This window comes from Physeter macrocephalus, chromosome 14 (assembly GCF_002837175.3).
Source record: "Physeter macrocephalus isolate SW-GA chromosome 14, ASM283717v5, whole genome shotgun sequence".
Classification (NCBI taxonomy): domain Eukaryota; kingdom Metazoa; phylum Chordata; class Mammalia; order Artiodactyla; family Physeteridae; genus Physeter; species Physeter macrocephalus.
Genome location: NC_041227.1, coordinates 105,924,623 through 105,940,033, shown reverse-complemented (window position 1 = coordinate 105,940,033; position 15,411 = coordinate 105,924,623). Strand labels below are relative to the sequence as shown.

Below are 15,411 nucleotides of genomic sequence, written 5' to 3'. Positions count from 1 at the left end.
GTCTCAGAAGAGTTGAGTAACTTACCCAGGATCACACAGCTGGTAAAGTGACCAATCCTCTGAAATGTCATTGCCATCTTGGAGAAAGGAGAAGTGGGTTCCCCACATAATTAAAGCAGCAAGGACCCATTCACGGGTGGGTAACACACGCTCTCAAATGAGAACACCAGGTGGGAGGAGCCACGGTTTTGCAGAGCAAGTAGGCAGACAGGGCAGGAAGTGAAGTAACAGTGCAAGGGAGCAGATGCCAAGTGGAGGAACAGAATCATCTCCCTTTGCTTCTGGCTTGCGGGCTTCTGCCCGTCTGAGATGCTGGCCTCAACGTCATGCCTTGACTGGCGGTGTGGTACGTCTCTGATCCTGGCCCAGAGCACCTCCATGCCGCAGTTTCCAGAGAAGTTGGGAGTGATCCGGGTGAGTCAGTTCAAACAGAGGCTGGTGATCCAGAGCAATGGCAAGAGGGGGAGCAAAGGTAAAAAGAGGGCACGTGTTGGCGCACCAGCCAGGACCACCCATGTGAAGGCCAGGCTGACTGCAAGGCACATAAAGTGCAGGATGCTTTATTCCCTGAGGTCAGGGACTGGGCACGGGTGCAAAAGAAACAAGGGAGACTGAATTCACCCCCAGAAGCTTGGCTACAATGCAGCGTGGATGTTTAAATCTGCTCAATTCATTCTTTACCGACTCTTGCATTGTTCAGATGAAATCAGAACATCCAAGTGAACCAGAAGGTTTAGAAACTCACTTCAGGCTGGTCCTGTCCATGCACACACCGGCCAAGTGGGGGCAGGAGGGCTGGTGGGACCATCTCTGAGGAGGCAGCTCCTGCGCAGCAAAAACCCAGGGACTCAGGACCTGCCTGCCTTGAGTTCCAGCCTCAGGAGAGAGGCTGGGAGGGATCCATGTGGCCACCCGCTGGACTGGAATGGGTGTGGCCTCGAGGCTGTGGCAAAATCTGAACTTAGCTGTGACGTGTGTTAGATCTGCCGCCTTGGGCATGTCACCCCACTCTTCTGAGTCTCCATTTTATCATTTATAAACTGGGGTTCAATTTTATCAACTCCTTAGGATTGAGATGATTAATGAGAGAACTAATTAAATGAGAGATATATCCAAGTGTCTAGTACTTGTCAGGCATTTAATAAATAGCAGTAGAATGTTCTTTGGCTGTTTTCCAAAATGTTTATATGTAAGTCTCCTGTAAGTCAAGGCAGAGGGGCGAGTCCACTTGAATTCCGTGTTACCTCCCTCCTTACTTTCTGGGCCTGGATATAAAGATGGAAGGTTTGCAGGGTCTGTACTGTGTCTTTCTAATATTTTTCCTCCTTCTGAATTGTCCTTCTTTTCCCTCTCTAGTTTTCATGTATTACCTTGATAACCTGGATTGCCCAGTTCCGAACTGACTCTTTAAGTGGGCTGCCAAGGTGAGATCCCAGGAGGCAGGAGGGGAAGTGTGTTTGACCAATGTTGACTTAACCTGTGGGGCTGTCAGCCTGAAGAGACGCACTGTCTTAGGCCTCATGATGCTCTTTTATGAAGCAACTCTGTTGAGTGACTATGGTTAGGACTGGGGTTGCCAATACCCAGCACAGAGGCTGGGACAAAAGACAAATAATCTTTAGGAGGAATGCCAGCCCCTCTTTGCTTTGCCCCAAGACTCTACCAGGATCACTCTCTGGAACCTCCAGACAATAGCCTGCTCCTTGTAGGAACAATGGTGCCTGTATCTGCTTATGGAGGAGTTAGGCCAAACTGGCTCAGGAGACAATCAGACATGTCCAAGCCTGGGGAAGGCTCCAGTTTTTTTACGGTTATTTATTTATTTATTTTTCTGTAAGGAGAGAGAACTGCAGTGGTACTCAGATCACTAGGGACTGCCTAGGACCTGGAATCATGGCGACCATTCCGTCTGCCTCGTAAGGTCCTACTTACTGGCTGGAAGGCTCACCAATTGCCTGGGAGAGTGAAAAAGCACATAGGCTTTGAGTCAAACATCATATATTGATTCCTGGCCCTGCTTCTAACTGGATAATCTAGGGAAGCCATCAATTTCTTCCCTTTTAAAAACGGAGATGGATATTCTCACCCTGTAGAGAAGGAGTAAATAGGACAATGTTTGGGGAAAGCCTTGGGCAATGTTCAACAATGAGTAAAGGATGACATATCCTGCCTCTTAACCCCAATTCTTACCCTTTTCTAATGCTACAAAGCAAGTCCTTTCTCTCATTTCTTTGGAAGAATCCCACCACCCAATCCAATCCAATTTCCTGTTTTTAATTTTTTCTTTTCAAAAAATGATGTCTCAGAAATATCTTAGCTTTTTTAAGCAAAAGCCAAAATATACAGCAAGGTCTTATAACACTGGCCCCTGACATCCAGCCTTACCTGTGCCCTATGTCTTACATTTTGTCATCATCTGTGGCAACATTCTATGGGTATCTGGTTAGGGGCCCTATATTCATATTTTTTACTCCCAAAGCCATCTTCCTTTACCTTTACCACATCCCAAAGAATCAGGAGTAATCGCTGTGAGGACATAGAAGTGACAGTCTTCTTTCCTTTGCAGAAAGGAGTTCCTACCTACTTGAAAAACATGGTGAATACCTGTCATAACTATCCCAGGAGATCCTAAGAGAGAGAATTGGGAGCTCTGTGTCCATGGAATGATGTCTCCGGAAGTGTCACAACTACTGATGCTCAGCCTGCCTTTCCCTTTTCAGTCCTCAGCAGCCTGCATGCTCTCCATCACCTTATCCCCAAGCATGTTTGCCTGACTCCTGCCTTCCTTTCCCAACCTCCCCACCCCAGGACCCACTGCCTTCTTCCACTGTTGAATGTGGCTGAAATCAGGGAAACCTTTGCTTGTTTATTTTTAAAAAAGGGAGTCCTCAGTAGGGAACAAAGTCATTTCATTGTGCCATTCTAGGGGGCTCATGTGTGGAGGACTGACAACACCACCTAAGACTGACTGATCCCAGCAAGCTGGCTCCTTCCCACATGTGAGTTCTTGCAACCCAGGAGGGTGATTCCCTGCTGAAGTTGCTTTGCCTTCAGAGCTGACTCTCAGTGCACCCAGACTGGAAGACTCATGTCCATTTGCCTTATGCTTTGCTGACTTGATTTGCCTGATATGAGATGAGAATCCACTGTCTCTCCCCATTCCTATTTGTGGAGGATCACAAGCTGTTTTGATATGAAACTATTTTGAAAAACATTGCAGGCCTGACCAAGCACACAGTGTGATAACATTTTTTTCTCATCATCCATGTCTGGGTTTTTCTTTTTCCCATATGCCACTGGGGAAGGCTGTCCGTACCTCACTAGCTCAGCATTTTACTGGACACTGAGGCATCAAGACAGCTCTGGCAGTTACCAGAAGCAAATAAAATATTACTTTTTATTCAAAAGATTATAACTGAGTTTTACTTCAGTAACAGGTACGCATGTTTTTTTGTTTGTTTGTTTAGTTCTCTCCTGTTAGAATCTTTGTCTACATGGGGTCTGGCAGTCATCAAGGGCTTGTTCTAGGTTCTCCATGTTCAAGTTATTGCTAATCATTCCTGGCTATTCTTACTCTAAAAAATGATTCATGGAGGAAAATTGTTCACCAGTAATCACCTCAGCTGACATGTTGATGCCTGTGCTCTCCTGTGGCTGCTTTGCTCCCACCAGCACTTGAGGTGGCTAAGTTTGGTGAGAGGCAGACCTGGGAGGCAGCCCTAGACAGTGGAATCTCAAGGTCTTACTCATGGACTTGAGCATAGAAAGGAATCTCAGGCTCCCTTACATGCAAGGCCAGGTGTAGAGTAGTCTCAGGTAGAGAATGGTACAGGTGCTTAAACTGACATTAGGAATCAGCTCTGTTCTTCTTCAAGTTATGTTTGATATTAGGCTGTGTTTGATTGCAGGATGGCTGCTAAGAGAAAAATGTAGGCCTGCATCTTCCCAGGTTCATGCCAAGTCAAAAAAAAAGACAGCATTTCTTTCCAGTTGATCCCAAACTATCCCATGGTTCCCTTGAAACCATGTGGCAATCTCTGCCCAAGTCATTGTGATCACATGTATAGAATTAGGCAAAAAAGTGAATACTTCATAAATGTATCATTAAAATATCACTATCAGTAATATAGCTGGAATTTTAGGTAACCTAAATCTAAATGTCTCATGTAATAAAGGTCATGTTGACATTTTATGTATAGAGTCATTGAAACACAAGCACTAGGACTACAGTCTTTGAGGAAAGAACCAACATAAAATAATGTCATGCAAACCATACCCTTAAACACTGTTTGAAAATCTGCGAAGAACACAGAATACTAAGAATTCTGAGTGTTTAGCTAAGGCAGTTTACAAAGTCACGTAGCTTGCTATAATTAGTAGAGTTAAGACCCTTTCACATTCATGCTTGCTAATTTGGAGAAAATAGTGCTACACAGCATTGATATATGAGATTACCTGGGAAACTGAGAACCCATGAGTCAATAGTAAATGCCAGAGGCCCAAAAAACATAGAACTGTTACTTTGGAGGTTGTGCTGAATTCTTCAAGGTCTGCCTCTCCACAGGGGCTGAAAGTGTCATTGGAATTTGAAAGGTATAAATATATTATCATTATTCTAGCACTTTGTTTCACTTATTTCCCCATGTCTGTCTCTCTGAATAGACAATAAGATCTTTGTGGATAGAAACCCTTCTTTCACTTTGATTACTACCCCCTAAGGGAATGTATCTTAGGCACTCAAATGGTAACTAAATGAGTGACTTTAATGATTTGGAGAAGATTGACCAAATGACACACACCCAGAAGGCTCAACCCATCCAGATATAGAGGTTTGATTTCACTATATTAAATTTTACTTTAATGTTTAATAATTTAATTCAATCCAAATTATTTCCCCAAGTCATCATTTTAGGGGCTCCAGTTTCCTCAGGTTCCCATTGGTCTTTCCATGAGAGCACCAGGTCCTTTATTTGTTAAGGGGTGGATTTACTGGTGTGGCTATGGGTTAGACTTTAATGTTATGGAAATGGCACAGTCTGGACTGAGTTCCGCTGTGATTGGTCAGATTTCAGGATTTTCACAATGAAAGTAGCACTACCGTTAGTGCTAAATTTTTTCCACAGGCAAATTATTCACGCTGCATAACAGTTCAAAGTTAATGACAACCTTGGAGCTGAGGAATTCCAGCAGAGGGTCACATCCTTGAAAATGTTCCTATTTCACAATGAGGGTCCTGGCCTGGCTCCCTGGCTGAGATTCCTCACCCAGAATCCCCACCTCTAATCCCTGCCCTTCAATCCTCCTGCTTCCCAGCTGGGTTTGAAAGAGCGAGAAAGCAGGAAGAGCCCATTTGGTTCTCATGTTTTTGGTAGCACCACCCAGGCAGCTCAGAGAATTATCTTTAAAAGTTTTAAGATGTGTGTTCACTTCACAGATATTTCTTAATGGTCTGGTGTCCATCTGGCAAGGGGACAGGATGGCAGTTCCTGGGATGAGTGGGACAGGCTTGGGGTCTGCACTCAAGGAGCTTATGATTCAGTGAAGAAGACACAGTGGACAAGCTGTTGAAAAGGTGATGAGTTGTGAGAAAGGGCAAGTAGAGGGGGCTAGAGTCTCAACCTGGGGGCACTAACCAAGTCTGAGGGATCATGGGAGTGCATGTTGGATTTGGCTGGATGAAGGTTGGAGAAGAAAACTTCCACATGGAAGCAACCATTTCCACAAAACTCCTCATGCAGGAGAACCAGTCACATCTGAAGAACTACCAAAGGCCAGTAGGTCTGAGCAATGAAAATGAAGGAAGGCATCTCACATGTGGCTGAAGAAGGAGGCAGTGAGGCCGTGGGAGACCCTGAGAGCCATGGCAAAGATTTTGAACTTCATACCCAGAACACCAGTAAGCTTTGAAGGATTTTAGGCTGAACAGTGACCTGGTAAGCCACATTCATTCCTAACAGCAGCTCATTTCCCCCATGGTTCTTCACCATCTCTAACATCCCACCAACATGGCATGGGGGTGCTCTCCAAGGTGCTCTAAGCCTTGTCACTTTGAATCCTCCTCACTCTGAGACAGCACACTAAGTAGCCCACACCCAAACCTAGTTTCCAAAGTAGAGCATCAGCCTCTGAAGTTTGACCAGAGATAAAGGGGAGCAGGGAACACCCATGGACACAGCCTCTGATGCTCCTGGCCCACACTATTGTCAACATGCCCTTCAGTGTGACTGCATCATGCACCCTGTCAGAGCAGAGCCACTGCAGGAGCCAGAAGTGGCAGAGAGAAAGGAAGGGCATACAAAATGTAAGCAGGTCTGCCTCCCCAAAGTTTATGCTTCTACACTCCTTCCCAACTACAAGGAAGAATATATATATATATATATTTTTTTTCTTGAGGATACAGAAGCACATTGTTTTTTGAAGTTCTCAGAGTTTAGAACCAACAAAATAAGAGGGCTTCATAAAATTATTTATATTGCTAATCTATTTATATGTATTTTTGTGTATGTCTGCTTGGATACATATGATATATGCTCCATTTCATAAGATATAATAATGGAGCAACAACTAGGCAGCATGTTATGTGAGTGACTTTGCAAGTTATCTACATGATGTTCCAGGCTCAGTGCTAGACAGTGGAGATCATAAAAGTGAACAAATTTTTCCCTTAGGGAATTAGCAGACTACAGAGGACATGGAATATGTGCCCAGTTTATAATGAGAGAATGAGATCACCACCTTATATAAGGAAAATATGTAATATTTTAAGAGTCTGTGGCTAATTGCTCTTAAAAATAAGACCACAGGCTCCAGATGGAGTCACTTATGCTAAGCCCCACATCCAAAGCAAGACTTACATACAGTTTCAGCTCTCCCAGAAATGGAATCTCAAACCAGTCAATCAAGAATTGTCTGATCAGCACTAGTTAATCTTCCTGATAGACCCCTGCCCTCTTCTAAAGGAAAGTAACCTTGCAATAACCAAACTGCTTTTCTAAAATATAGCTTCCTGTTCTTGCTCCCTTCTGCCTAAAAAGCTCTCTCATTTTGTACAGCTCCCTGAAGCTCCTTTCTATCTGATAGGTTGTATGCTGCATGACTCAAATTGATTTTTAATATGTCTCAGTTTATCTTTTAACAGTTCTGGTGTCAGAAAAAGGAACTGAAGGAGACCCTTGAAGACCCCCAGGAGCACAAGGAACCAGACTTTTCTTTGACACTTCTCAATCTTGAGGTAAACAGATGCTGGTCAAGAAAAGGAATAATCGTTTGGATAGAGAGGTTAATCATAAACTTGGCAGAGGAGCTCAGTTTTAGTGGGACTTGGTTTCAAGCCCCACTCCTGTTTCAACCTTTCTCAAATCTTTCAGGGAACAACAGGCCAACTGCTGTGGCTACTTCCTGCTGAAACGGGGCATAATCCTGCCTCAGTTTGGAGAATGGACACCAAATTGAAAATATTCTTGACTTCCAGGTCCTGGGATCTTGTATGATCAGGATCTCAATCCCTTGATCTGTCATTTTGGTACAACAGGCCCAATTAGAAGTAGGAGGAGTGACAACCTGAACGTTAATGGACAAAATAGATCTCATTACCATATGAATTCAAGAGAATAAGCCTGAAACCCAGTCTGGACCTATCACTTCAAGGAGACTTTTAGCCCCAGGTATCCAGTTGTCTAATTTTACCTACTTTTAGCCAGGTATCCAGTTGTCTAATTTTACCTAAGTAGGTCTAAACTTCCGATGTGGTATTATACATAACAGGAGCTATTGGCCACTACACATATATCTCTTTTTTTCTGCTGATCTAAAGCAATTTTATTGTCTAAAATTTAATAGTTACAAGGGGAGACCTTGAAGCCATAAGGTTGCAGCTTCCACCTGCCAGCAGAAACTACCTTGAGAATGGCTAGTGGCATCCTGAATCTGTCACAGCTCAGAAAACTCTAAGTTCCCAGCAATATAGGAACATGTCTAAAATCACATCTGGGACTTCCCTGGCTGTCCAATGGTTAGGACTCTGTGCTTCCACTGCAGGGGGCATGGGTTCGATCCTTGGTTAGGGAACTAAGATGCCACATGCCGTGTGGCGCTGCCAAAAATTTTTTTAAAAATAATTAATTAATTTAAAAAATAACACTGGAACCAGCTCAACCACACCCAGGCCCCAGACACACTGAAATCCTGAGATAAAAAATGTTATTTTTAGCCAATAAGTTCTGGCGTAATTTGGTACAGCGTTAGGTGACTAATCCTCTACCTCACTTTACTCAGGTCTCTGCTCAAATGTCTCGCGTTTCACCTCCAAAACCAAGCAAATCAACAAAAGTGATCACACATTATTCTCTATCCCCTTACCCCCATCTGCATTATTCCTTACGGGAATTATCTCTACTTACATATATATTATGTATTTATTTATTAGCTAGCTTCCCTCCTAGAATGAAAATTGAATGGAAACGATGTCTCTCATTTCACTGGTAAATAAGATGAATATATATTCGCCCTGATGGTGCTTAGGTCTGTTTGACAAATACTTATTTTAGGGCTACTATATACCAGGTCCAGTGACCATGGGTTATTTCTTCCTGTTCCCTGGTGTCTGGGCTGTTTAATTTTAGTCTCTGGGCTAATTATTTTTTTCCTTGTTATCGTTGTTAAATTGCTCTGCTTTGATAATGCATCTTTCTATGCCTTTAACTGAGTATTTAATTAAAATACAAACATTTTGCCAAGGCTAGAGCTTGTATGTGCTCACTTGAAGTCCCATGATGAATGATCATAATTATTTGAATATTTCTTACTTCACACTGTACTGAAATCTAACTTCCTATTACTTTCATCGATTGACCTTTCCTTTATTACAGAAATAATAAAGAACATATCTATTCTGTTCCACAAACCTGGTTCTAATTATTATACTAATATTAACTCTATTTCTTTGGGTATAAGGTCTGTTTATTGAATTTATTGTCTTTTTTTTATGCTATAGACTTTTCTTGGATGTTTGGTATTTCCCCATTTGGTGCTCACCTTTGCAATTGAGATTCCAATTCAACTTTCTGCTTCATTAGAGGAGGTGTGGGAGCTACTCCTGAGGCTCACTGTCCCCCAGTTTCCACTGGGAGTGGGAGGGTTCACAGTGCCATTAGCCAGGCAAAAAAAATTCAAGGTGGGAAAAGTCACATGAATCAAGGTACCAAAAAAAAAATGTCACATTCCTTTATATTTCCCGAGAAGTTTTTATCGTTTTGACCCCTTGTGTGAGTTCGAATGACAAATTCCAGGTCCTGCCAAGTGACTACAAGGTATTTCTCAGTCCCTCTCTTTATCCTCCCTCCTGTCCCTTCAGTGAAGTCCCTGGAGGGTAAACACTTTTATTAGTAATCTTACCACTAAAAACTCTGAAAACCAATGTTTGCTGCCCTTTGGTTTTCAATCTTACAGACTCCTCACCACACACAGACCACTCCTTGTGCTAGTCACACTTTCCAGATGAAACCAAGGCCTTGGTTCAACTGTAGTCAAAGAAAAGGAATTCTACACAATTCCACACACATACATACACTAACCCTCCACTTTCCACCAGCAACGGAAACTTAAAATTGAATGATCATGACATGAGATGTTTCGAAAGACCTATCCCATTTGTTTTCAATTTTATTAAAGGCACAAATGTGCAGTTGCATTTAATGGTGTTTACTTGGAAGCGTGCGTGTTTACCCTTGAAAACATATTATGCATCTTCCACCTTACATTGAACAAATGGGCATTGTAATTTCATGTACTCTGACTGCTTACTTAAATTTAGGTCTGCACTCAAATGAGAAAATGCTTGAGTATCAGTCATCTTTGAATCCAAGGGACTTATTCATAGAGCATGTGGGGCTCTATTCATTAATGATTTATGTCTTTGCATAAAAGGGAGTGGGGGCTGTGTGTGTGTGTTGTTCAGGGAACCATTGACCGCCTCTCCTGAGTAATTTATACAAGATCAATATTTATCAAACTGAGTCAAGAATTGTGCCATAACTCTCTGAGAGCCAAATACTTCATTTCGGTTCCTTCATCCATGGAACGTAGCACAACAGATTGAAATGTTAGTGTAAAAACTACTTAGTAGTTTCTCATTTGGTTCCTGTTGCTTTAGATGCAGTGTGATGTTTTGCTTGAAAAGGCAGATTTCTGTTATGTATGTGGCTCAATGAATAACACATAGTAGATATTCAAAAATGTATTTGTTGAATAAATGAATAAAGAGAAATAAGCAAACACTGTTGACACTCTTCCTAAAGAAAAAAGAGCGTTGCTCATTGAATTTATTCTTTTAATATATATTGATTGAGAACCTGCTAGGCATTTTGTGTTGAGTGAGGACACAGTTGTTAATGGGAATGCTCTCCCAGACATATGTATAAATAATTTAAAAACATAATAATGAAAAGTGCTATGTTCACTATTAAAGATTTTAAGAGTGTTCTGGAGATCCAGAGGAAGGATCAACTAATGTTGCTCAGAGAAATTTAGGAAAGAATAAGACTATAGGAGTTAAACAGGCTTGTAGTGAATAGGGAAGATAATTTTAGGAAGAAATTATGGCATGAACAAAAGAAACATAAATGATTCCTTTTTGACCCACCTCCTAGAGAAATGGAAATAAAAACAAAAATAAACAAATGGGACCTAATAAAACTTAAAAGCTTTTGCACAACAAAGGAAACCATAAACAAGACGAAAAGACATCCCTCAGAATGGGAGAAAATATTTGCAAATGAAGCAACTGACAAAGGATTCATCTCCTAAATTTACAAGCAGGTCATGCAGCTCAATATCAAAAAAACAAACAGCCCAATACAAAAAGGGGCAAAAGACCTAAATAGATATTTCTCCAAAGAAGGTATACAGATTGCCAACAAATACATGAAAGAATGCTCAACATCATTAATCATTAGAGAAATGCAAATCAAAACTACAATGAGATATCATCTCACACCGGTCAGATTTCCTGAGAAAACCATAATTCAAAAAGAGTCATGTACCAAAATGTTCATTGCAGCTCTGTTTACAATAGCCAGGACATGGAAGCAACCTAAATGTCCATCAACAGATGAATGGATAAAGAAGATGTGGCACATATATACAATGGAATATTATTCACCCATAAAAAAGAAATGAAATTGAGTTATTTGTAATGAGGTGGATGGACCTAGAGTCTGTCATACAGAGTGAAGTAAGTCAGAAAGAGAAAAACAAATACTGTATGCTAACACATATATATGGAATCTAAAACAAACAAACAAAAAATGGTCATGAAAAACCTAGGGGCAAGATGGGAATAAAGACACAGACTTACTAGAGAATGGACTTGAGGATATGGGGAGGGGGAAGGGTAAGCTGGGACAAAGTGAGAGAGTGGCATGGACATATATACACTACCAAACGTAAAATAGATAGCTAGTGGGAAGCAGCCGCATAGCGCAGGAAGATCAGCTCGGTGCTTTATGATCACCTAGAAGGGTGGGATAGGGAGAGTGAGAGGGAAGGAGACGCAAGAGGGAAGAGATATGGGGACATATGTATATGTATAACTGATTCACTTTGTTGTAAAGCAGGAACTAACACACCATTGTAAAGCAATTATACTCCAATAAAGATGTTAAAAAAAAAGAAACATAAATTACCTTCAGATTACAGAAATAAGATGTGTTTCCATGAAAGTGTAGAATACTTGTGTCAGTAACAAGTAAGTTTGAACTTTTCCATTAGAATTGGATTGTAAATGGCTTTATACACACAGTGAGCTGTTACCTTCTTTTATAAGCAAGAGGAGACCCTCATTGATTTTTTAAACATGGAAGTGGCATGATCAGTTCTCCCTTAGTGATGTATCTCTAGTGGCACAAGCTATACTCACTACATACCATCTGTATGTATGAGAAAGATAGAAAGATGATGACAAATGGGACTCCACTTGCTTCTCAAGTCTACTAGTGTCTGTATGGAATGCTGCTTTGAGAAGGACTTCAGAACTGTACCTGGACTCAGCAGGAAAGTATCCAATAATAAGGAAGTGATGCTTGTCATTAGTGTAAGAAGAGAAATAAGAGAGAGCGGCAGCAGGCACAACCTAAGATTTGCAATCCCTGAATTAGCAGGATGTTGGGAAAGTCTAGGTGGAAATCAAAATCCTAACTTAGGGCAATCTCAGTGTGTACGTGGTAGGTGAGGGGATCATATTTAAATATTTTATACTATATATACTAAATATGTTAAATTTGCTATTATATCATATATACTCCTGCATATAGAGGACTTGATGAAACATGTGAGGTTTAATATAAAAGAATAGAGAATGACTTTATAAAGTTTGTAGTTTAAGATAAGATCCTGGGGGAACAACCATCATTAATTAAGACAGGAAATAGAAGAAGAAAGATACTCTGAGAGAATAAAGAGGTAGAAAGGAAGATGATGACTTCATTATTGGCCATATTGAGTTCTAGGAGCACAGAAGATATCCAGAGAGAGGTATTCCATGAAGTATTTGAAGTCTGGGGTTGGAGCCCAGATGAATGTTCTGGGATGGGTTTATAAACTTGAGATTCATCAGAATATGGGCAGCATTTCATGCCTTGTATAGTACCACTCAAGGAGAAAAACTGAGAAAAACTGAGGAACACCAACATTTAAATAATGGTCAGAAGAAAATGAAGATCCATGTGGATGATTTAAAACATCCACAAGAATATTTACAATTTGAGAAAAATGTGAAATTGTCTCTCAACCTGTCATTATCACACACATATAGAAAAACAGAAGGGATTTCCATTTCTGGCCATGATAGACTAGCTTGTTTCCACCAGCCATTCTTCAGGGAATAACTGGAAAAGGTAGATTAAATTTTTAAAAATCTGCTTGAAAGCATGAGAGAACTACAGAGAAAGTGGTGACTTATGGGGGGAAAATCCAGGGAGAAGTACAGGTTGATGAACTTGATATTAAAGGTTTGAAAATTCCCTGGTGTTCCAGTAGTTAAGACTCCTGGCTTCCACTGCAGGGGGCACGGGTTCCATCCCTGATTGGGGAACTAAGATCCCGCATGCCCATGGCACTGCCACAAAAAAAATTAAAAATAAAAAAAGCTTTATATTTCCTCTTGAGGTTTTTGCTTATTTATAAGTCAAGGCAAAGGAATTGAGAAGCTAAGCAGAACTTAGGAAGTCTTAAGGCATCTGAGAAGCTAAATCTGGAATTTAGAACATGTCAAGGAAAAAATGCTTGGTAAATACCACAGATTTTCAGTTCGTACCAAAGCCAGGACTAGGATGAAGCAAATTTGGTGTGTACTGTGCAAAATTTTAGGAGGTACCCACTTATTAAATCACGTGCTTTACTTGCCTCATTTGGCTCACGCTACTCCTGACTCTTTTAGGAAACTTGAAGGGTTATCTACAAACAGTAAAATAAATCTGGAACTAGATCATCCTTCACAAATTCCAGCTTTAAAATAGATCAATCCAGAATTGTATTGTGACCTACCTCTACTATGGATAGAAGCAAAATTGTATCCTCTCTGGAGTAAAAGCATATCATCCAGAAACTCATATTATCATTACATCTTTTTCTGACAAGATACCTTTCAAAATAATTTACCAGCTATGCAAGGATATAAGATCTAATGACTGAAAAACAAGAATAAAATCAGGTAAGAGTAGCAGATCTGTATGATATTCAGATCTTGTATTTATAAGACTTAGACTTTTTTTTTAATGGGGGTTTGTATGTTCAAAATATTAGATGAGATGAAAAATTTTAGCTAAGAACTAGAATATATTTTTAAAAATCAAAATCATGGAAATTAAAAAATAAAACTGAAATTAAGGACTCAATATAGGAACATAACAGATTACACACAAGTAAGAGGAGAATTAAAGAATGTGAAAATATACAGAATCACTGAGATAACAGAAGAATGGGAAATACTGAATAGTTTAAGAAAGATATGGAACAAGAAGAAAATATCTAAAATACATGTAAGTGTGATACAATAAGGATGGAAAGAGATGGTAAGGCAGAGGCAATAGTTAAAGAGATAGTGGTGGAAAATCCTTTTAAATTACTGAAGGACATCAAGCTATAGATTCGAAAAGTGTTACACATAGGAGAATAATACAAATAAAACCACATTTTAATTCATCACAGTATTAACTGATGAAATAAAGTATTAAAAGCTGTCAAAGGGAAAAAAGAAATACTTAACTGAAATTATTGAAGCCAGAGATAATTGATAGTCATTTTCAAAATATTATAAGAATAAAAATAAAAACCTGCCAATCTAGAACTTTGTACACTGAAAAATATTCTTCATAAATTTGTTATATTAAAAGCATTTTCAAAAGCACAATCCTAGGGAGTTCATCAAACTCATAGTAGATAGAATATTAAAAGAATATATTTGCATAGAGCTAAAATGATTGCAGATTAACAAAGGAAAATGCAGAAAAGAATGAATAGCAACAAAAAGATTAAATTTGTGTTTAAATCTCAGTGAATGTTTACTGGATAGAATAATAATTACAATGCCACATGGGGTTTAAAATACGTGTATAATTAAAATAAATTATAAAACTAGCACAAAAGAGAGCAGGAGGTAAACTGTTTTAATTTTTTTGCATTGTCTTAAAATGATAAAATGTTATATTTATATTAGACTAATAAATCAGGTATTCATGTTTTATTATAAAGGAAACATTAAATAATATCTTAAAGAATGCATAATTAATAAGATAATAGATGGTAGAATTGGAATAATAATGAGTGAAATGAAAAACTACATAATTAGTTAATCACAAATATGTGTATAATCACTTGAAATATACGTGGATTAAATATTCAAACTAATACATAAAGATTTTCAGAGTAGAAAAATAAAAACTAACAATATGCTGCTTACAAGAAACATAGTTTAAATATAGAAAGGTTGAAAGTGAAAACCTAGATAAAGGGAGATGGCAAGGAATATCATACAAAATAGACCTTAAGGCAAAATCGCTAATTTTGATTTTTAAAAAACATTTCATAGTGATAAAGGGGTCAATCCACCAGAAAGATAGCACAATCATACATTTTCATGCACCCAGTAATATCACTTCAAAATTTATAATGAAAAAATTGATAGAAATAGAAGGAGAAATAGACAAACCTGGCATCATAGTGGGAAACTTTAATATACCTCTTTCAGGACGTGTAAAACAAGCAGACATGTTCAGGAAGAATATAGGTCTGCATTCTACAATCAGGAAATTTGTGTTCTTTTGGTACCAGATTTGACTGTGTTTGATTTTGTTTTTGAGACAGCATAAGTCCAGGTGCATTTGGTGTTTCTCTCTCTCTCTCTCTCCGTGATTTTAC

General features: G+C 39.5%; 1 long non-coding RNA gene and 1 pseudogene across 2 annotated transcripts; both read left to right on the top strand.

Moving 5' to 3' along the window:
- LOC112065962 (phosphatidylcholine transfer protein-like) overlaps positions 1-15,411 on the top strand; it is a 122,028-nt pseudogene that overhangs the window by 27,639 nt on the left and 78,978 nt on the right.
- LOC129392739 (uncharacterized) lies at positions 2,571-9,372 on the top strand. Of its 2 annotated transcripts, none has more exons than XR_008619168.1 (3): positions 2,571-2,999; positions 5,435-5,933; positions 7,139-9,372. It is a non-coding gene; the product is annotated as an uncharacterized lncRNA (long non-coding RNA). The 2 variants fall into 2 exon arrangements; XR_008619167.1 differs by having other exon boundaries at positions 7,124-9,372.